This window comes from Alligator mississippiensis, chromosome 3, assembly GCF_030867095.1.
Source record: "Alligator mississippiensis isolate rAllMis1 chromosome 3, rAllMis1, whole genome shotgun sequence".
Classification (NCBI taxonomy): Eukaryota; Metazoa; Chordata; order Crocodylia; family Alligatoridae; genus Alligator; species Alligator mississippiensis.
In genome coordinates, this window is record NC_081826.1 from 115732971 (window position 1) to 115754867 (window position 21897).

Here is a 21897-nt window from a genome sequence, read left to right on the forward strand (position 1 = left end):
TCAGTCTCCATCTAATAAAGATTATTATCACTTCACCAATCCATTCAGGATGTGCCTACTCTTTAGTGAGAGAGTCTGAATGTACTTACTTGCTCACTTCTATGTTTTAAAGCTAATAGTTAAAACAAGCAAACTCTACAAAACTTCTTTTGGGCAGGATCTTCTTTTCATATTGTTTATGAGGTGCACAGCATACTGCTGGTCTGCATAAGCAAGCCACTAATTTAAGGTTCCTTTTGCTCATTTCTGAAGAAGCTCTATACTCACCCTGTAGGCTCATGGCAAAACAATTCTATTATTGTAAGTGTAGTAGGCTTACCTTTCAGAGCTTGGGTTGAGTCTCAGGCTGGAGATTCTGCTGTTTTGATTGGTGGAGCCCATCCTGTCCATCCAGTCCTGGGGTCAGTTTTGTTCAATGTCTTCATCAATGACCTGGAAAGATGGCATACAGTGCACCCTCAGCAAGTTTGCAGATGACACCAAGCTGGGTAGTAAATACACTGGAGGGTAGGGCTAGGATTCAGAGTGACCTTGACAAATTGGAGGACTGGATCCAAAAGAAATCTCATAATGTTGAAAGAGGACAAGTGCAAAGTCCTGTACTTAGGATGGAACAATCCCATGCACCCCTGCAGACTGGGGATTGACTGGGTAAAGCATCAGCTTTGCAAAGAGAGAACCAGGGGTTACAGTGGACAATAAGCTGAATATGAGCCACACAGTGTGTTCTTCTTGCAAAGAAGGCGAATGAGATACTGGGCTGAGTTAGTAGGAGCATTGCCAGGAGATCAAAGGAAGTGATACTACTCTGTTCAGCACTGGTGAGGCCACATCTGGAGTTCTGTGTCCAGTTTTGGCCCCCCACTACAGAAAGAATGTGGATAAATTGGAGAGAGTCCAACTAAAGTCAATGAAAATGGTGAGGGGGCTGGGGCAAATGACTTATGTGGAGAGGGTAAGGGACCTGAGCATATTTAGTCTGTAGAGAAGACTGACAGGGGATTTAATAGCAGCCTTCAACTACCTGAAAGGGGCTTCCAAAGAGGATACAGCCAGACTGTGGTGGCAGATGACAGAACAAAGAGCAATGGTCTCAACTTGTAGCAAAGGAAGTCTGGGTTAGATATTAGGAAAAACTCTCTCACTAGGAGAGTAGTAAAGCACTGGAACAGGCTACCCAAAGAAGTTGTGGGATCTCCATCCTTTGAGGTTTTTAAGACCCAGCTAGATAAAGACTTGGTTGGGATGATCTAGTTGGGGACAGACCTGCTTTGAGCAAGAGGTTGGATTAGATGACCTCCTGAGGTCCCTTCCAACCCGAATTTTCTATAATTCTTTCCAGCTGCCAGTTTGTAACTGATCCTTAACAGAGGTGTACAACTCACAGTGGTTTCCCTTCCTTATCTTTACAGCCCACACCAGGGTTTTTCTCCATTTCCATTCCCCAACTCAGAGTACACAGACTGTTCCCATTACAATCAGAGGGAAAGGAGGAGTTTATCCCACCAGTCCCTTCTCCTGCTTAATACAAATCCCTCTCTGAGACTTTGCCATTGGGCAACATGATTGTACACTACCTCCTACTCATGTTTTGACCTTAAGCCTGTTTCTAGGATCTAATTTCATTCATCTCTGATGTGAAGACTACTGGGATGTTGACCTGGAAAGAATGAATATAGCTGTCAAGATTCAGAAGATGAACACTGAAAACCATTTCTGTTTTTATGTCTTTTGTTGTATGTTTTATTTTTGTTCTTATATTACATTAATCCTTCCTGTAAAATCAGGTTTCCTGAAGAATGTGATTTTAAAGAGGATTGTAATTAAAATTCCTTCTGTAAAACTACTTTCCACCCTCAAAGCTAAGGTCAATACATCTTTAAAAAAATTAAAATAAATCACAAACATCTGAGAACACTGAGAACATCTGATCACCTGACTTTAATACATGAATATTTATTTATCCAAGTCCCCTTTTTCCTAAGTGTTCTCATTCATAACCTATCTGAACTCTTCACAGTGATGCCCACCATACTGGCATAGGAAGAATGATAGCTGGCTTTGCTCAGTGATGTTCTTCAAAGTAACTACTAATGACCTGAATTACTACATTTACTCAAATAGAAGATGACCCTGATTATAAGATGGCCCCCCAATTATTAGTTTCTAATATATGGAAAAAGTATTAATTTGTTATATTTTTTCCGTATATAGAATCTAATTATTGGAGATGTGCCTTGAATTTGTCCCCCTCCTACTGCTACAGCTGGGAAAGTAAATGTGGGGGGTCAGGTAGCCACTTTGCCCTCTACCTGCCACAAGTTCTTCCCCTATAGCCTCTTCCCCACTCCTTACCATCAGACCCTGCTCTCCCTAAGCACATGGAGTGGGAAGGAAATCTGAAAAAAATAAGCCTGAAATAAAACATGGCTGAAATAATTTGCATATAGTACCCATGCACTTAACTCACCCAGAATTAATGCATGTTACCATTTTTTTTTAACACAGGTACTCTGTAAACACACTTTTGAGCAGCACTTTGGCACCTCTTTATATATACTACAAACTGTGCATGATGTTAGTCCAAAGCCAAAGCCTTGTGATTTTACCACATAGTTCATTGGGCTTGGCCCCACCAGAGTCAACAGCATTTCAAGCCATATGGCCTTTGTACACACAACAAAATTGCTCTTTAAAGCGACTTAATTGCCCTTTTGCACCGCTTTAATGGTGTTTCTATTTACACCTTTGGCAGTGTATTCCGCTTTAACAGCATTGCTATTTACATGCTCCGGGGTGTATTCCACTTTAAATGACTTTGTAACATAGTAAGGTAAAACCCATTTGAGTTGTTTTAGTTTGCTACCTAACGAAGTGCAATGGTGTACAGGGTGCTGGAAGCCCAGACGTGCTCAGAAAAGCTTGAGCTTGGAGGGCTTCCAGCATCCCGTGCATCATCCCTGCGACCTTCTCCCACGGCCAGCACACCCAGCCACCCTCCTGCAGCCTTGCTGCTCTGCCCCAGGGGAAATCCAGCTGTTCCTGGACAGTCCTAGGTGAAGAGAAGGTGGCAGGGGTGGTGCACGGGGTGCTGGAGGTTACCTCCCTCTCCCACAGCAGATGGGCGAGCTGTCAGAAGATCAAGCGGTCCCTGAGCTGCAAGGGACCCTGGTCCTTCCCTCCATGGTGGTGGCATGCACCCATCCATTAGCATCACCCATGCATTAGCACCATTAGCATCCCCCCAGGCAGCACCCACCCATTAGCACCTGGCCTGGGTGGTCCTGAAGGGTGCTGCCACTGCAGAGGGAAGCACCGGGCCCCACGCAGCTCAGGGGCATGGTGGCAGCTTGTGCAGGTAGGCTCGACTGAAGACAAAAAAAAAAAGCAGCGAGGAGCCTGAACTATTTTTCTTTTTTCCTCCCAGAGCCTGCCTGCCTGAGCTGCACAAGGCCTGGTGCTTCCCCCCATGGTGGTGGCATCCCCCAGGACTGCCCAGGCCTGGTGCCAATTGGTGGATGCTGCCTGGGCAGAGCTTCTGCCATAGAGGGAAGGACTGCGGTCCCCTATAGCTCAAAGACTGCTTGACCTGCCAGCACCTTCCCCCCCACACACACCACAGGAGAGGCAGGTAGGCTCTGGAGAGGAGAAAAAAAGGATTGGGCCCCCTCACCCTTGTACAGGCAACATTTTTAAAAACCCACCATTTCAATATAGGGAGAACTTAAACCCCATTGCGTGTACAAGCACCCATAGTGACCCCAAAGCTCAGCACTGTTCAGTATGTGTCTGTCCTCCACATATCGTCCTCCAGATATCCCCCAGAAAGGCACCACGTGTTAAATAGTCCCACTCATGACTGGAAGTGGGTGTTCTTGTCACAAGTCCAGGGATGCTTCATAAATTTATATCTAGATGAGGAACAGGGCAACCTGGTCCTGCTCCACCTCAGGGGGGCGAAGCCACACTAATCATATGCATCAGGCTGAGAGAAGCAGTAACAGGGGGATTCTGGGCGAACTGTTTGGGGTCCCATTTCATGATGTTTGCCAGGCATTTAAGACTAGTAAAGGAACAGGAATTATTGACACAGCTAAGCTGTTGGAGTGACAAGGAAGACAAAATGTGTGTAATATCATGGCTTAGTATGACTTGAAAAGAGTTGGCGGTGAGGGGGACTGCACTTAATGGGCAGTACTATATGCCTTATTCAGACAGGCTATATTAACCTATCCTTGTGGGAGATTTCCATCAGCATTGTCGGCACGTGGGAGGGGTGCTAGAGCTTGCTCTGGCCTCTCTAAGTCCTGGCCTGGTATTGCAGTATCTCCAGATTTAGTGCTTGTTCCCTCTGGGTGAGTAACTTTTTAAGGGCCGCACTCACTCACTCACACACACACGCACACGCTTCCTTCAGTGTGTTTGCCCAACACACACACGCACACAAAGGCTTCCATCAGTATGTTTGCCCAATGTGGGCCATGTGTTTTATAGTCATGCTCAGTGTTGGCTGCATTTAATCGACTTCACAGTTAGTTTCTATTGCTGAGCACATGTTGCTTTTGGCAGCAGTTTAATGATAGACAATGCATTTAGTGAGATTTCCCCTGTAAGCGATTACAAGATGAAGGACTTTTTTTCCCCTTTCCAAGTGGGGGAAAAACCTTGTCTTGCATTCCAGTGAACACAGTGACTTTCTCAGCCATCTATTGGCAATGAGGAAGGTGAAAGGGGAAGTGTGAGGGATGACAAAACTGCATTATTTCTGATGCCATTGCTAGTCAATCAGAATTTTGATCTCCTGCCACTTCTGCCCTCATACTGGTCTCTTATGCTGTTTCTGTTTTTTTGGGCTGTCTGCTATCAAAGCATCACAGTGGAGGGTCCTAGCTTTTGGCCAAAAATCTGAGGTGGACAACCTAATTTGTTTTAGGCTTTTTCCTCTACCTCAGATAAGATATCCTAAAACCCCTTGGAAACATTCATATTTAATTAAGAAAAAATGTTAGAAAAAAAAATTTTTTTTTGTTCTTTGAGAGAATAAAGTAAATTAAAGAGCTTTGACTGTGTCCTGATCTTAGATTATTTAGTTTTATCCGCATACAAGAAGTGTCTTAGCTCAATCTCGGTGGAAAGGAAGAGCTACAGCCTACTTTATCTTCACGGATTTTAAGCAGCATTTATAGAGCTCCATAATTGCATTTTTTGACACCTAAACAGAGCTTGGTTTCTATTTGCATAACAACGCTTACCTGCACTTCCTTTCTGAGTCTACTCAGAAGGCTGTGCTATGGCCCTGTGGATTTTGTGGCAGCATACAACTAACTCTGTGGGCGCACACACATTGCTGTGTGAATCCCAAGACTTTAGTTGAAGAAAAAACACAATTAGCAACTGGGGCAAGGGGCTCTCCACTCTCCCACTTTCTAACCCAATAGCCTAGTGCAGGGGTTTTCAACCTTTGTTAAAGAGTGTACCCTTTCTGTGGGTACCCCTTCTGGACTGCACTCCATTCCAGCCGGGCAGCCAAGGGGGGGGATGCTGAGGTCAGCACACCTCCCCCCCCGCCACCACTGCCCGGCCAGCCATGGGAAAGTCTGTGGGGGAGGGGAACTGGGCCTGGGACCTGGCAGGAATAGGAAGGGAGCCAAGCTGAGCTGAGCCAAACCAGGCCCAGGATCGGGTTGGAGCCGGTGCTCACTACACCCATCCCTTCCCCCATGCCCGGGGTCATTGCCCAGTGCCAGTACCCCCTGCACCAACAAATCCATTGCCCCTGGCCCCACCCCAGCTCCAGCTGACTCCCCACCCTAGCACCAGCCCCACAACACCTGGGGGCCAGAGCAGGGGCATCCTCGGCTGCACCACTAGGCTGGAGGAGACGGAGCACCGGGACCCCTGCACCTGCCCTGCCAGGGCAGGGTACGGGACGGAGCTGCGGCTCATCTAGGGGGCACAGGGAGGTGTGGTGGATCCCACCACTGCACAGATCCCAGGAGGACATGGGGGGCATGTGCCCCTGGACCTGCATGGGGCAGGATGGGCTGCCACTGTGGGCTGTGGCTGGGGCAGTGCTGGGATCTTCCCAGGGGAGGGGGGCGGGAAGGGGTGTACTGTGCTCCAGGTGGGCAGCAGCAGTGCTGAGGAGGCAGGGTCAGGTGGACTACCATGAATCCCAGCACTGCTGCTGCCCACCCCAGCACAGTCTGCCACCCCACCAGGAAGAGCCTGGTGCAGCCCCAACCCCACACAGATCCAGGGCCACATGCCCCCAATGCCTCCCAGGGTTCTTGTAGCAGCAGGAGCCATGCTCATGGCTCAGTTCCATGCCCCACCCTGAGTGTCTGCCTCAGCCCCAGCCCCCTAGACCCATCCCATCCATCACTGCTGTGCGTACCCCTCCACACCCCTGCTGCAACCATGAGAAGTCTGTGCCTGGGCTGCCTTGCGGCCCTACCACTGTCCCACATTTCGGGGGGCTGAGCCTTGTTAGCCCCCACCTTCTGCCACCTATGGGTGGTGCAGAGAAGTGGGGGTACCTGGGTGTGGGGAAGCAGCGCGCGGCAGTGGCCCACTCCCCATGCTGCCACTTCCCAAGTACCCCCACTTCTCTGTGCTGCCACTTTTTTCCCCCTGGCACCTTCCCAAGTACCCCCAGGGGTACGCATACCCCTGGTTAACATCCCCTGGCCTAGTGGTTAGGGAACTTGACTAGGGAGATGGAAACCCAGGTTCTTAGCATCACACAGCCAGCAGGGATTTGATCCTACATCTTTCACACTTTAGCAAAAATGTTCTAATCACCAAGCTGTGAGCTAGGTACTGCTCAGAGTATCCTCTGGCTCTCCTTTTCAAGATAAGCCACTAGGAAGCCACAAAGGACTGGAGGAAGAGTGCAGGCCAGAAAGGAGATGGCTCAAGTGAGACAGACATTGCCCTAGGAGGGAGATGGCCCTGTGTTCTGTCTTTTGGCAGTGCCTCCAGCATGAGAGAAACTATCCCACTTCTGCTTGTCCATTTTACTGAATGGATATGACATGCCAGTGAAAAAAACACATTGAGGATAGGGAGTAGATCATGAGAAATAAGATTTTCAGGCCCTTTACAAGCTGCCTGCCAGCCATGGTTTTGAGGAACATGTATTATCACTGTTACAAATGGCTATCTTGCCCTTCCTTGGGTAACTAAATTTGACAACTTAGACTTAGCTAACAAATAGATATTAACTGTGTAAAAGTCCTTTCATTAGCCATTTCCTCTATTCATATCATATGAGAATAAATATATGACCAACATTTTTAGGCACTCACCTTATGACTCCTTAAAAGGGGTCTGTAAAACTCAGGACCCTTCCACGTGTTTCATGTTGGGCCCTCAGGGTCACTTTGGAAATCCTACCCATAAACATACACATTTTGTATGGCAACTGGATAGTCACTGCCCCAGGCAACTGCCTATGATCAATTGTAGCAGACAGAAGAGCAGTCAGAGTTTAGAGCCATCATCTTTTAAGGGCCCAAACCCTGAATCAGCACAATGATCACAGAAATATCCTTTGAAAAGTTCCAGAAACCTGGATGTGAGAGAGGGAAAATTCTGATTCTCATGGAGAAAAAACATTCGGTAAACACTTCTTCATGTTTCACAGAGAACATGTTCTCCCCACATATTGGCATATAAAATCTACAAACCTCTATGCTAATGTTTTCCTTATTTAGAAAGGGGGAAAATATATATGTAATCCTTCGTATTTGCTTGTGGCTGAAAACTCATTTAGGGGCTCCCAAAATGACACCATTTAAGAGCATAGCATAACCTCAATGTTTGGTGAAAAAATACAGGAAAAGCAGCATCTCCCTTGAGGAAGAGGAAAAAGAGCAAAAGCACTGAGTGGTATTTCCAAACAAACAGACAAAAAAATTATACAAAGCAGCCACTAGAACACTAGGGTCTTGTTGCACATTAATTTTAAGCAGCTACTGGAGCTCTTAATCCCTGGATTGTCCACACATTAACATCTGAAACTAATTTTAAGCAGACTTTAGTCAGCTTAAAGTTATGCCACTCCAGGGCAGGTTTCTCTCTGATCCATGTTACCCAGCTCATGTGCCATTAATATGTGGCCACTCTCCACATATGAGCTGCAAAAGTCACAGTCCTCCAGCAACCCAAGATGCAGTGTCCCCTCTCTCACCCTCCTGTATAAGGAGTGGACAAACCCTGCACCCCTTGGACTCTGCTGCCCAGGGGGTGGTTCTGGTACCAAGCCAACTCCCCCTCCTACTCCTAAGGGTGCAATCCCATGTAAACAGCTGGCAGAGCACACACCACCCAGCTATCCACGTTGAAGGGCACAGACAGATCTGGGAGTGGGGTAAAGGGATGGGAGAGGGAACTAAGGTATGCGGCCAGATTTGATCTCCATCAGCTAGGGCTTCCATCCCAGGACAAGGGCAATAGCTCCCCCAAAAGTACTTTCCCTCCCTGCTCCCACCTCCTAGCCACCCCAGGAAGCATGACCAGCACCCCCCTACCCTGAGAAGGTCACTGGGGGGCGACCTTCTCAGTACCACTGAGTCAAAAAGAGATCTTGGAGTCGCTGTTGACTTCAGGATGAACATGAGTCGTCAATGTGATGAAGTAGTCAGCACCTTGTCGTGCATCTGTAGGTGCTTCACAAACAGGTCCAGGGAGGTGATTCTCCCTCTCTATGTGGCACTGGTCAGACCGCAGCTGGAGTACTGTGTCCAGTTCTAGATGCCGCAGTTCAAGCAGGATGTGGACAACCTGGAGAGGGTCCAAAGAAGAGCCACTTGTTTGACTGGAGGCCTGCAGGGAAGGCCCTATGAGGAAAGGTTAAGGGACCTTAACCTCTTCAGCCTCTCCAAGAGAAGGCTGAGAGGGGACCTTGTGGCGGCATACAAATTCAGAAGGGGAGAGCAACACAAAGTAGGCCACAGTCTGTTTACCAGGGCACCCCCTGGAACAGCAAGGAACAATGGCCACAAGCTATTGGAGAGTAGGTTTAGACTGGACATTAGAAAAAAGTTCTTCATGGACAGGGCTGCCAGGATCTGGAATGGGCTTCCAAGGGAGGTGGTGCTTGCCCCATCTTTGGAGGTCTTCAAGAGGAGACTGGACAGGCACCTGGCTGGGATCACATGATCCCAGGTTTGGTGACCCTTTTCTTGCCTGCCAGGGGCAGGAGGTTGGACTAGATGGCCCACTGAGGTCCCTTCCGATCCTAGAATCTATGAATCTATACCCTACACCCCACTCTGAATCCCACTTTATTAAAACATGAGACTTTCTTTAATTTATTTCTTTATTTCTTTTGAAATTCTTTTTTTAACATCTTTTTGTTTTATCCTTCAGTGGCTAACTTCCTTTATTTTACCACCCATCCTCCATCCCTATTTCCTTTCCATCTCTCATTTCATTACCCAATCTCATCCTATTACATTGCCTCCTCACAACTTCATGTTCCTGTGAACCTTCCTGCCTCCCCCGCCCAACAACCCCTTTGTCCTAACTTACCAGCCCTTTAGTAGCAAGTTACAGCTGTGCAGGTCAAGGACAGTCAGAGAATGGTCTTAGCCTTAAGGTGAGACTGCTCCAAGCTCAAGCTAGCACTAATACCAATCAACATTTGAGCAGATCAAAGCACAACATGTAACAAAGTCCTTAGTATATCCCTTCTTATTTCTTCTGGTGGATATTTACAGTGAATCAAAACTAAGCCAAAATAACTCACAACTACAGGGAAATAGGTTAGAGGCTGGACCATTTTTCTGCAGCACTTCATAATACAAAGCTGGAAACTGCAAGCATTTTTATGTGCAGTTTCAGGGCTTTTAATACTGTTAACTCTTACCCATCATTGTAGCACATGAAAACTTTCCATTAAAATAGATAAGGCTGTAGATAAACTTAATTAAACCTTTGTTATTCTCTTGTTTGGGGTAATAACTCTTGGGGGGATTTGAGGGAGAGTATATGTAATTATTTTTTTTCTTTTTTTAATTTGGTTTGATTGCAGGATTTTAAAGCAGAGTGTAGTATAAAATATTGTGAATGGTGAAGGTCCTTTTATGAGGAGTCAACCACTGTCTTGTGTAGAACAGTCCCATGTATTGTAATTGCAAGATCAACTTCAGCAGGCTGCTTCCAAAACCAGCAACTTTCCCAGTACTAATGCTGAAGAACAATCCTACCAAGTTGTTAGGGAAAATACAAGAACTGCTATCATAGAGCAATTACAGAGCACAAATACATTTTATCACTAACCAAGGCAATATTTACCTGACAGTCTCCTTTTGAACAGAAAGATAATCCTAACTAAAAGGGGGGGGGGGGACTGAGGGTTCCTTAAATTTTAATTGTTTATAAGTGCAGTCCCATATTGATGGTGCCTCTGTATGTCAGCTTATGAGCATTAACATAACAGAGATAATCTTGCTGGAGAAAAAAGAAACAGCTATCACGTTACTTAAAAGAACTGAAGCTGTATTGTGCACCAGTCATTAGTCTCCTTGACTCTGCTTATAATGATGAATGCATCATTCTGCTTGCATGCAACTTGTGTAACAAACAGCATAGCCAAATCTTTTCCAGTTCTGTTATTCTGTTTTTAAAAACACTGACATTTTCTTAAACAGACATAATTTACAATTTTAAGTAACACAACAGTGCCTTGGTGTATAAAGGCCAGCAAGCAAACAAGACTCCTTTCAGAAAGATTTAAAAAAAAACAACAAAAAACCTAGTCTCGTGCTCTCTGAGGTCACTATAGCTCAAAGCCAGAGAAGCCAGAGGGATACAGGACTAGGGTATGCCTGTGATATTTCTTTGGCTTTGAAATGTACATAATGTTCCCATTATAGAGCCCCTGAGTGTGCATAAAGGTAAAAAAAATACCTAACACTATAGTGTGCTGAGGCAGTAAATTTAGACATGCAAAGCTCAACCTGGGGCCAGATCCTGATTTGGCTGAAACCAATAGTGAAGTGGCCATTGAAAGCAAAGTTCTGATCTTGCTCTGTAAGAAATGAGTTATTTTATTGATTTCACTGAGCATTGGGTTGTACTTTTAACAGCTCTTTCCTTTAAAAGATTCATCACTAAACTAACTCCCAACAAAGCTGGAACATATGGTACCTTAAAGGACACATCATTCAAGAAAAAAAAAGGATACAGGTGAGCTTTACCTTGTTCTCTAAGGATTAAGAAATATGAACTCTCTCAAAGAGAAAGAGCATGATAAGACTTTACTGAGAACGCCCTTCCTTTAATCCACTTAGATTTCATGCTAACTGACCTCATTTGCTGGGATGATGCATACGTCGAGAAGCAGTCTTTCAGATAACCAGGATATGACATTAATAGATTAAAACCTCTACTTTAATTGTATTTTTGGGCCTTGGTACATGGTGCATTTTGGGTGCAGACAGAAGTGACAATTTTAATTTGATCTGGCCACAGAAAGCGGCTTATAGCTGTGATAAAACACAAGTGCATGGCTACAGACAGCTTCAAAAATGGCTGATCAGGTGAATATCTGACCCCTCACTGCATGAGGTATCAGATAAAGACAGTTCAAAATGTAGCTTCTTTTGTAACTTGTGTCTGCGATGCTCCAAGCCTGTTGCTGTTTTCATAATGGGAGGGTAGAAAGGGACTGGAGGGAGTGCAGTCCGGGGGTTTTTCAGCCCCCCGGCCCTCCCAGAGGATGGGGAAGGTGTTTTGGACACCCCCGCAGAAGGGCAAGGGGCTCCAATTCACCCATCCCATCCTTCAGCACCAGCTGGGGAGCCCCAAGAATGAGCTCCTTTTGCTGCCTTTCCCCCACTCCCATTCTGAAAACAGTGAGACCTGGCAGAGAGTCCTTGTCATTGCTATGGGAACCTGGCTGGAAGCTCCCAGTTCTCAGCTATATTACTTTCCCCTTCTGGAAACAACAGTGAACTTTTGTTTGGTCTGGGTAATGTTGTAACTCAGAACGCTTTGCAGAAATCATTTTGAGTTATAGCTGGGAGCTACGCTTCAGTCTGCACATTTTGAGTTGGTCAAATATTGATCAGTGTTAGTGCTAGCTCAAGTTTGGACCAGTCACACTTTAAGAGTAAAAGCCTTTTCTGACTGACCCTTACCTACACAGCTTTGACTTGTCACTAGAGGGCTGATGAGCAGAGGCTAAACTAGGAGCTACAGCTGTGAGTTGCCACTACAGGGCTGGTGAGCCAGCACAGACTTCTATCCCTGCCCTGGGAAGAGGGAGAGCTGTTATCTCTTTAGATAGCGGGTGTTGGAGAGATGGGAGGGGAGGGGGGCAGGAACATGCAGCAGGGAGGTGAAGAGTTAATGGGACAGGGTTGAGTAATGAAATAGGGTATAGAAAGGAAATGGGGATGGGTGGTGAAATGAAGTCAGCCAGCCGACACTGAAGCATAAAACAAAAAGAAGTAAAAATAAAAGAATTTAAAAAGAGATAAAGAGGAAGTAAATTAAAGAAGGTCTCATGAATGAATAAATTGGGATTGGGGTGTGGGGGTGCCGGGTGTGCTTCCTGGGGTGGCTTGGAGCTGGAAGCAGTGAGGCAAGGCACTTTTCTGGGAGCTACTGACCCTGCCCTGGGAAGGAATCCCCAGCACATGGGGACCCAGCCCTTTACTGTTTCCCCCCCTTCACCCCTTATAGACCCCACTCCTGAACCCATCTATGCCCTGTGACCTGGCTAGCTGGCATGTGCTGTGCAAGCTGTTTGCATGGGGTTCCACCCTTAGGGTTGGGAAGGTCACGCCACAGGGCAGAAGGGGGAGTTGGTATAGTGCCAGAACCACCCCCTGGGTGGGGTGGAAATTTTGTCCACCCCTTAACAGAAGGGTGGGGGTGGAGGGACAGCAACCTGGGAAGCTGCAGGACTGCAGCTTGCACAGCTCATCTGTGGGGAGTGGCCACACATTAATGGAACAATTATTGGGGGGGGAGGAGGGGGGCGGTGGGTAACATGGATCAGAGATAAATCTGCCCTGGAATGGCATAATTTGATGTTGCCTAAAGTGTGCTTAAAACTAATTTTACATGTTAATATGTGGACAATCTAGGGGTTAAGAGTTCCACAAGCTTTCTAAAATTAAGGCATAACAAGGCCTTTAGAGAAGGAATTCTGCAGAGAATAGTTGATATATGAGCCACGTAGGCAGAAACATTTTGCCAGAGGTGTAATTTGTAAAGAATATGCCCAAGGCAGTCCTCTCTTGCCATAACACCAATAGGCAACATACAGGAGCAACAGCAAGCAACCATGTGGGCAATGTATGTCATGGAGTACAAGGGGTTCTGTGAATTGGAGTGCTCTAAAATGGCAGTAAAGTGTGCTGCTGGTGAGGGGTTTTCAGCCCATTGTTTTGACCCCAAAGCCCAGGTTGGGAGGACAAACAAACCCAATTGGTGTGTAGCCCAGGTAACTTGGGTTTATACTCAACATCTCCAATTGAAGGGGATTGTTAGCTGGCAGGTGTGCAAGCCCTACAAAGAAGCTGGTAACTTTAGGGGGGCCCTCCCAGTGGGACTTCCCCTTTCAGGAGCCCTTAACTAACCAGTGGGGGAGGGAAGGGGGGACTCCCCTCGACTGTGGGAATCATCTTTTCCCTGCAACTCACAGCTCCCAGGCCTGGAGGGTGGTCCTCATCCTCTGCGCCAGGCTGCTCTCTCACCTGCAGTGGGCTTCTGGGGGGGGGTCGTTGTCCCCTGGGACAAGGCTCTACTATGCAGGGCTTCTGGGGCCTCTGGCTTGGCCCTGTCTGCTGGCTCAATAGCCCGATGACTGTCTGGTTCTCTGGACTCAACCTTTTGCTATGGGTCAGAGGCCTAGACTGCCTCATGCAGCACCAGGCTTGGTCTGCTCCTGAACCCTCCGTGCAGCGCCTCCTGCACTGAGCTCCCAGCCTCATTTTGGGGGTTGCAGACCTGAGCTGCCCAAGCACTCCAAAGGTCCTACTCCATGCACCGTCCTGTGCACCATGTCTCTGGCCACATGCCAGAGGTTGCAGACCCGAGCTGCCTCACACAGCATCCAGGGTCTGGATGCCATGTGCCATGATGCACATCGGGAGCATGGTTGCTGAAGCCATCTGCCATTTCCCACTGATGGAAGTCTTCAGGGGCGCTTCTGGACTACTGCTTCACCCTACTGAGCAGCTCTCAGCTCTTCTAAGCCCCGCTCTTCTCTCTTCTCTGTCCCGGATGTGTCCCTCATGCTGGGCACGCAGCTCCAGGGCTCCTCCCCTGAAGTCTTCCAGACCTGAGTGTTGCAGTCTTCAATCAGGTCCGGGGAGGGTGGGAAACTCCTCTCCCCCTCCCCTCAGACAAGGGGTGTGACTGAACTCCTCTTGCTTCCTCCTGATTGAGGGGATGAGCTCCAACAATCAAAACAGCAAGATTTCAAGCCTGGGACTCAACCCAAGCTCCAAAAGGCAAGCCTGCTACTGGTTGTAAAAACTGGTGTCTGTTCTCTCCCAAGAGCAGCAAATTCCACTGTCACTGTATAAAATTGATTCCCAGAATGCTTTGCACTCCATGGGCACATGCTGCCCACATCATTGCAATGTACAGCTAGGAAGTGCAACTAGAGCAGTAGCTAAACCTTTTAAGTGGGCTTTGGTTAGCCCCATGTAGGCATACAATAGTCATCTGCCTGGAGACCACAGAGATGTGAATTATATCATAGATAAAACACCCTGAATTTTAGCCTGAGATTCCAGGTTACTGGATCCAAATCAACATTTATTTAAATGCTTTCAGGTTGTTTCCTTCTACCCCATATTAATGAAGAATACCTGCATGAGGCAGGTATCAAATTTAGGTGCAAATAGTTAAGGAGCCATAAGAGACATGTAGACACCTTAAGGTGCCTTAACGCTGTGTATGTTCACTGAGTGGGCTAGAGCCAATCCTGTGGGGTCCTGCACTGCTGCTGAGAGCCACACCGGAGCTGGAGTGGCGGTTCCAGCAGCAGCAGTACCTGTCGGTGCAATGACCAACTTGGGACTTAGGAATGCCACTCCAGCTCCAGCATTTGAACCTTGGAGAACAGCATCTACTGCTGCTGCTTTTTTGGCAGCATGGGGCCCTGCAGGCTCAGCTCTGGCCCACTCTTGACTGATGTTGGGGAGGCAGGAACACAGGGAAGAGGTTAGAGCTGGGAATAGAGCTGATTGCATCCGAGGGCACTGGATGTTCCCATCCCCTTAAGTGGTGCTGGGCTGCACCACCCGGCTATACTGCTGCAGGCTTCAGGATGCTGGTGGGTGGCTCAGTACTCTATGGTCAGGCACGCTGCTGAGTGCAGCTGCTTTGAGTGTCTAGACATGGTCTGGGGGCTCAGGTGCACCCTCTGCTCGCTTGGAGTTGAGCCACCTCTGGCTACGGTCCAGCAGCCCCAGCTCCGCACATGCTGTGACACACTGCGGTCCCTGGGCAAACCCATGCCTCTCTGCACTCCCCAGCCAGGAATGCGCGCATTGTTTGCGCTGCCCCCGGCCACTTTCATAGCACAGCACCTGCCCACTGCCCACAGGCCCAAGCATGGCTGTGTGTGCGGGGGACTATGTAGGCTACAAATGCATTTGCCCAGAGAGTCGCATTAAGGCACATTAAAGCGTGCATGTGTAGACGTACACCTAAATCACCTTAATGTACCTGGTGAGGTAAGGTGCATTAAGTTTAGAAACTCATAAATTCATGTGTAGACATGCCCATTATGTATAAGACTATTAATATATGCTCAAGAGATCCCAGGTAGAAGGCCATGCCCCCTGCTACAGAGAAAGGCAACCCCCTCCCCCCGCAATCCATATCAATCTGAACATGGGGTAAAATTCCCTCCTGACCCCAAATAAAATAAAATAAAAAATGGCTGAACATGGACAGATGTTTGCTCCAGTGCTGAGTAGGTTTGGCTGATCAAAGCAACACTCTATATTCCACTGAAGCTTCTGAAGAATATTTAGAAGTAAAACAAGCGGGAAAAATCCACCTTATGCCAAATTCTAGGCTGTTGTTTAAACACACATCAAGGGAAAGCCATAAAGTAGCCAACCACCCTGGGTGCTCTGCCAAGAGCAGCAGTCTACCTTTCTAATTCCTCATCCTCCCACAAAATGAATGAGATCTAAATCAAGGAGGCTGTACCACATCATTCAAGGACTCTATAAATATGCAGAAATATTGCCCCACCCTTTTTCTACTGCAAGAGGATCTTTTAGCTTTATTTCTCCAAGCCAAGCCCCTTCCTCTTGTCTGCATGTACCAGATTTGAACCCATCAAAGGACAAAAAAAAAAAAGATTGTTAGTTCTGGAGCTGCAGTGTTCTGTCCAAGTTATCTACTGAATCTGGGGAAGGGGACGGGAAAGGAGGGATCAAGAGGAGAGGGGAGCCTCATTCTAATTATCACAACCTTGTGGAAGAATTCTGCAGTTTCTCATGGCATTGCTCCAACATGAGAAAGTAAGGACAGGAAGGATGCTGGGAGTGTGTTCCTATTCAAAATTACCTCTGAAAGAGAGAGCTCTGTGAAGGACTGATAAGACTGAAACTTTTGAAACATAATCCAAAAAGGGTGCTGCAATATTGTAATGGAAGGAGTTATAGTTTCATAGTCGGCAGGGTCGGAAGGGACCTGACCAGATCATCAAGTCCGACCCCCTGCCATGGCAGGAAAGAGCACTGGGGTCAAACGACCCCAGCAAGGTATTCATCCAGCCTCCTTTTAAAGACCACCATGGAAGGAGCCAGCACCACTTCTCTTGGAAGTTGGTTCCAGATCCTAGCCTCCCTGACTGTGAAGTAGCGCCTCCTAATGTCTAGCCTGAATCTACCCTCTGCCAGCTTGTGACAGTTATTTCTAGTCACTCCTGGTAGTGCTCGGGGGAACAGGGACTCCCCCAACGCCTGCTGGTCCCCTCTGACTAGTTTGTAAACGGCCACTACATCCCCCCTCTGCCTTCTCTTGTGGAGGCTGAACAGGTCCAGGTCCCTTAGCCTCTCCTCGTAGGGCCTGCCCTGCTGACCTCTGATCACGTGGGTGGCCCTCCTCTGGACCCTCTCCATGTTGTCCACATCCCTCCTGAAGTGTGGCACCCAGAACTGGACACAGTACTCCAACTGCGGCCTGACCAGTGTCGCACAAAGGGGGAGGATCACCTCCTTGAAGCCTGCTTGAGATGCATCTGTGGATGCATGACAAGGTACGGTTGGCTTTCCAACTGCGGCCTGACCACGTCCCCACACTGTCGGCCCACGTTCATTTTGGCATCAATAATGACTCCAAGATCCTTTTCTGCCTCTGCACTGATAAGAAGGGAGTTCCCCGGCCTGTAGGAATGCTGCTGGTTCCTCCTCCCCGGGTGCAGGACCTTGCACTTGAAAGTGTTGAAACCCATCCTGTTCTCATCTGCCCACCCCTGTAACCTGTCCAGGTCCGATTGCAGCCTATTCCTCCCTTCTAGCATGCTCACTTCTCCCCACATCTTAGTGTCATCTGCGAATTTGAACAGGGTGCTTTTTACTCCCCCACCCCTGGTCCAAGTCGCTGGTGAAGATATTGAACAGTGCCAGCCTAAGTACCGAGCCCTGCGGAACCCCACTGCCCACATCTCTTCAGGTTGAAAAAGACCCGTCCACCACCAGCCAACTAGTGACCCATCGGACTATGTAGGGATTGACACCACAGTCTCCTAGTTTTTTAATGAGAATGTGGTAACAGTGTCGAAGGCCTTCCTAAAGTCCAGAAAGACTACGTCCTCTGCAACACCTGCATCTCAGGATTTTGTGACCTGGTCATAGAAGGCCACCAGGCTGGTCTGACAGGACCTGCCTCTAATGAACCCATGTTGGCTGCCCCTAAGCATAACCTCCCCTGCTGGCCCATCGCAGACATGCACCAGGATAATTCTCTCAAAAAGCTTACCCAGGATTGAGGTAAGACTAACTGGCCTATAGGTTCCTGGGTCCTCCTTCCTCCCTTTTTTGAAAATGGGAACCACACTGGCCCTTTTCCAGTCCTCTGGCACAATGCCAGAGCACCATGAGTGCTTGTAAAGCTGTGCCAGGGGTCCTGCAATGACCTCTGTTAATTCTCTCAGCACTCTGGGGTGGAGATCATCAGGATCAGCTGATTTAAATACGTCCAGTCCCTCCAGAAGTTCCCTGACTAGGTCCTCACTGACCCTAGGCCTGGGTGTGCCTCCCCTTGGGCCTACAGGGGTCCTGGTGGGGAGGGTAACCTGGTCCCTGCTCAGAAAAATGGAGGCAAAGAAATTGTTAAATAGGTTAGCTTTGCTGTCTGGTGTGACGACCAGATTTCCTAGCGTGTCCTGCAGAGGCCCCACATTACCCAGTACCTTCTTTTTACCCCCTACGTATTTAAAAAAGGACTTCTTGTTGTCCTTGATCTGAGTACCTTGTCCCAGTTCCATCTCCGCCTTGGCCTTCCTGACCTCCCCCTTACAGCCCCGAGCAACACAGGTATAGTCCTCCCTGGTGATGGCCCCTCCCTTCCATTGGGTGTACATCTCCTTTTTAGCTAAGAGACATTCCCGGATGCTTTTGGTGCACCATGGGGGCTTTTGCGTCCTCTTGCTCCCTTTGATCCATGTTGGGATTACCTCCCTTTGGGCTTGGAGGATCGTCTCCTTAAGGAACGACCACTCTTCTTGGATACCCAACTCCCCTCCCTTCGGGACCTCAGTGTCTCCCCAACTATTCTCCTTACCTCATTGAAATCTGCTCTCCTGAAGTCCAGGGCTGCTGCCTTGCTGCAGGCCTTTGCCACCTTGTGCTGGATGGTGAATTCTAGCAGGCGATGATCACTGTCGTCCAGGTGGTCGACCACCCGCAGACCCCTCACCAGGTCATTGCCTGTGGCCAGCACCAGGTCCAACAAGACGTCTCCCCCTGGTGGGGCTGTGCACCTCCTGGGTTAGATAGAGGTCCTGTATCTCAGCTAGGAACCTATGTGAGCGGTCAGACCTGGCTGACTGCTCTTCCCAGCAGATGTCTGGAAAGTTTAGGTCACCCATGGTGACCATGTCCTTTGACGTAACTGCTTCCGTGAGCTGACTTAAGAATTCCTAATCTAGCTCTTCCCCCTGTTTGGGTGGTCTGCAGTAGACCTCCACCATTAAGTCCCTTTCCCCTCGACCTCCTTGTATTCTAACACAAAGCATTTCAGTGTTCCCCTCCTCTGACCCAGTGCTACTCATTGAGGATGTTTATTTCTCCTTGACGTAGAGCACCACACCCCCACCTTTCCTCCTTGTCCTATCCCTCCTGTACAGTCTGTAGCCCTTGATATTCACCGCCCAGTCGTACATTGGGTCCCACCATGTTTTGGTGAGCCCCACTATGTCTGGGTTAGTGTCAGCTAGCAGAAGGGTAAGTTCCTTCTGCTTGTTCCCCATACTATGAGCATTATTGTAGAGGCATTTTATGCCTTCTGAAGATGCAGGCACTGCCCCCCTAATCTCAGTACTACTCAGGCAGGCCCCTGTTGCTTACGTGGGTATTTGTTCCCCTCGTCATCGGTCTAGGCTGGACTGCTCTTGTGGGTGACTCTTGGTTTAGTGGTCCAAGGCTTCCTCAGCCCTCATCTTCCCCTACCCCCGATGAGCCTAGTTTAAAGCCTGCCAGAGGAGATCAGCCAACCTAGAAGAGAACACACACTTACTTTTGGGGGAAAGGTGAAGCCCATCCCACCCGAGCATGTCTCTCATCCTGATCTGATGTGTGGGTCGTTGTCTAGGAAGCTGAAGCCCGCCTCAAGACACCATTCCTGAAGTCGCAAGTTCACCTCTCAGATGCAGGTCTTGTGTCATTTTCCATGTCTGCTCACTGGTAGGACAGAAGAGAATACCACCTGTGCCCCATCTCCCTCAGCATGCCCCCCAGAGCATGGCAGTCTGTCATCAGGTGATCAGGGCTTCTCCTGGACACATCATTAGTGCCCACATGGATTAGGACCATAGGGTAGTAATCAGTGGGCTGGATAGTGGCCAGGATCATCCCCATCACATCCTGACTCTTTGCTCCAGGCAGGCAGTAGACCCCGCGTGTCGAAGGGTCCTGGCGACAGATGGGACCCTCTGTACCTCTCAGGATGGAGTCGCCTATGACAATCACTCAACATTTCTTCCTCCGGGTCTGCTTAGCTCCTTCAGCCTGTTCAGAGTGTGGAGTGGCTTCCTCTCTGGAGGTTTCCTCCTCTCCTTCCTTCTCCTGCAGTGTCGCCAGGGCCTCGTACCTGTTCTCCAGCCAGACTGGAGGAACGGGTACTGCTCTGCTGTGAGCAGCCCTGGTTCTGAAGGGGACCATCTGCCACTCTGCTGTGGAGGGCACCTCGTGGGGTGCTTCTTCCTTGGAGGCATGGCCCTGCAGGGAAGAAAAGATACCCATCAATTTCATTCTCCGCCTCCCTGATTCCCCTCAGCCTGCTAACCTCCTGGAGCTCCCTCACTTGCGCCTCCAGGGCCCTAAGTCAGGCGCCTACAGGACAGGTGTGGGGGCCCCCACTCCCTGCCCCCCTGGCCCTGCTGGGCAACCCCTGCAGGCTGAGGGGCAAGGGGACACCAGCTCCCCCATGGGCTCTGTCTGGGTGAAGGCCTCAGACAAGCCGCAGGTAGGCGGCGCCTCCCTGGCAGGGGCCCAAGCAGCACTCTGCATCAACACCATTTTATAATTTGCTATTTATTTATATTTTTGTGTGGTGCCTTTGTGTGTGCGGGGACGCACGTGTGCCCAGTTCCCTCTTCTCTTCTCTGCTCCTGGCTCCCAAGTGCCAGGGGCTACATCAAGCCATGGCTTTTAAAGGCCGTGGTTTGAATATCCAGCAGCTGCCCCAACAGCCAATTAGGCACTCCAGGCTTCCCAGAAGTGCCTGCCAGCAGCCCCGCCCCCTACGTTCCCCCGCTGGGGGGATCTGGTGCTGCCAGTGCCTGCACCCCGAGGGTTAGCCCTGGGGGTGCTTCCTAGCCTGGGGGAACAGTCCCCCCTAGCCCTCCCCCTGCTTGTGTGCTCTATTCACACAGCACAGCTCAGGAGCATGGCTCCCTACCAGCACAACTAAAAGGAATTCGGGGGGCTTCCCCTCTGGATCCAGCTCAGCTGTGCTGGTTCCCTCTGCCCCACTTACCTTTGGGGGATCAGCTGTTGCTGTCCCTGCTGCTGGGTCCACTGTTGGGTCCACCTCTGCCTCCGTCTCGGGTCAGGTAAGGGGGTACACATGCGTGGGGATGCACATGTGCCCAGTTCCCTCCTCTCCTCTCTGCTCTTGGCTCCCATTAGAGTAAACTCTTACTCCTGCTCTTCCTTGCCTCATCAAAATACAGTACATAGATATTTCTAAAGGTCTCTTATCACCACCCCTAGGTTACATCAGTTTCACCTCCCTCTGAACAGATTCACAGTCCAGAAAAGATTGCTGACTATGACAGGCTGATTCTGGATGTCCTAAGTGGCAGCAGGGCAATTTGGGAGTTCTAGGCAAAGTCTCCATGAGAAATGAGATAATCCTCTCTAAAGTTGTTTATTATCCTGTAGGGGTGTGCAAAGTGGCCCCTATTTGATTCGGATTCAGATTTGGCCTGAACTGGGCACAATGATTCAATTCGTTGATTCAGATCATTGTCCCCAATTCGATTCAGAGAATCAGTGATTTGGACATAAACACAGGTTTAAATGTTTTTTCTACATACCTCCAGGTACCAGAGCAGCTCGTGGACACTGTGATGCTGGGGCAAATGGAATGTCCCACAGAAGCATGGGGGGGCAGGCCCCTTTGCATGCTTGGTGGCAAACCCGGAAGTGGACTGGAACTACTTCTGATCCACTTCCAGGTCTG

The 21897-nt window shown here is 48.9% G+C and overlaps 1 long non-coding RNA gene across 8 annotated transcripts in view; it reads right to left on the minus strand.

Annotated features, from left to right (window-relative positions):
- LOC109283890 (uncharacterized) overlaps window positions 1–21868 on the minus strand; it is a 131471-nt gene extending 109603 nt beyond the window's left edge. For 4 of the 8 annotated variants that reach the window (XR_009460811.1, XR_009460804.1, XR_009460809.1 and 1 more), the window contains exons 1-3: window positions 19560–21868; window positions 18775–18976; window positions 320–432 (exon numbers count right to left, since the gene is read on the minus strand). This is a non-coding gene — a long non-coding RNA (uncharacterized LOC109283890). Of the gene's footprint in view, window positions 1–319; window positions 433–7310; window positions 7574–8651; window positions 8788–18774; window positions 18977–19559 lie in introns of all 8 variants that reach the window. The other 4 variants (XR_009460807.1, XR_009460808.1, XR_009460806.1 and 1 more) reach the window with 4 other exon arrangements.
- Window positions 21869–21897: the final 29 nt, after the last annotated feature.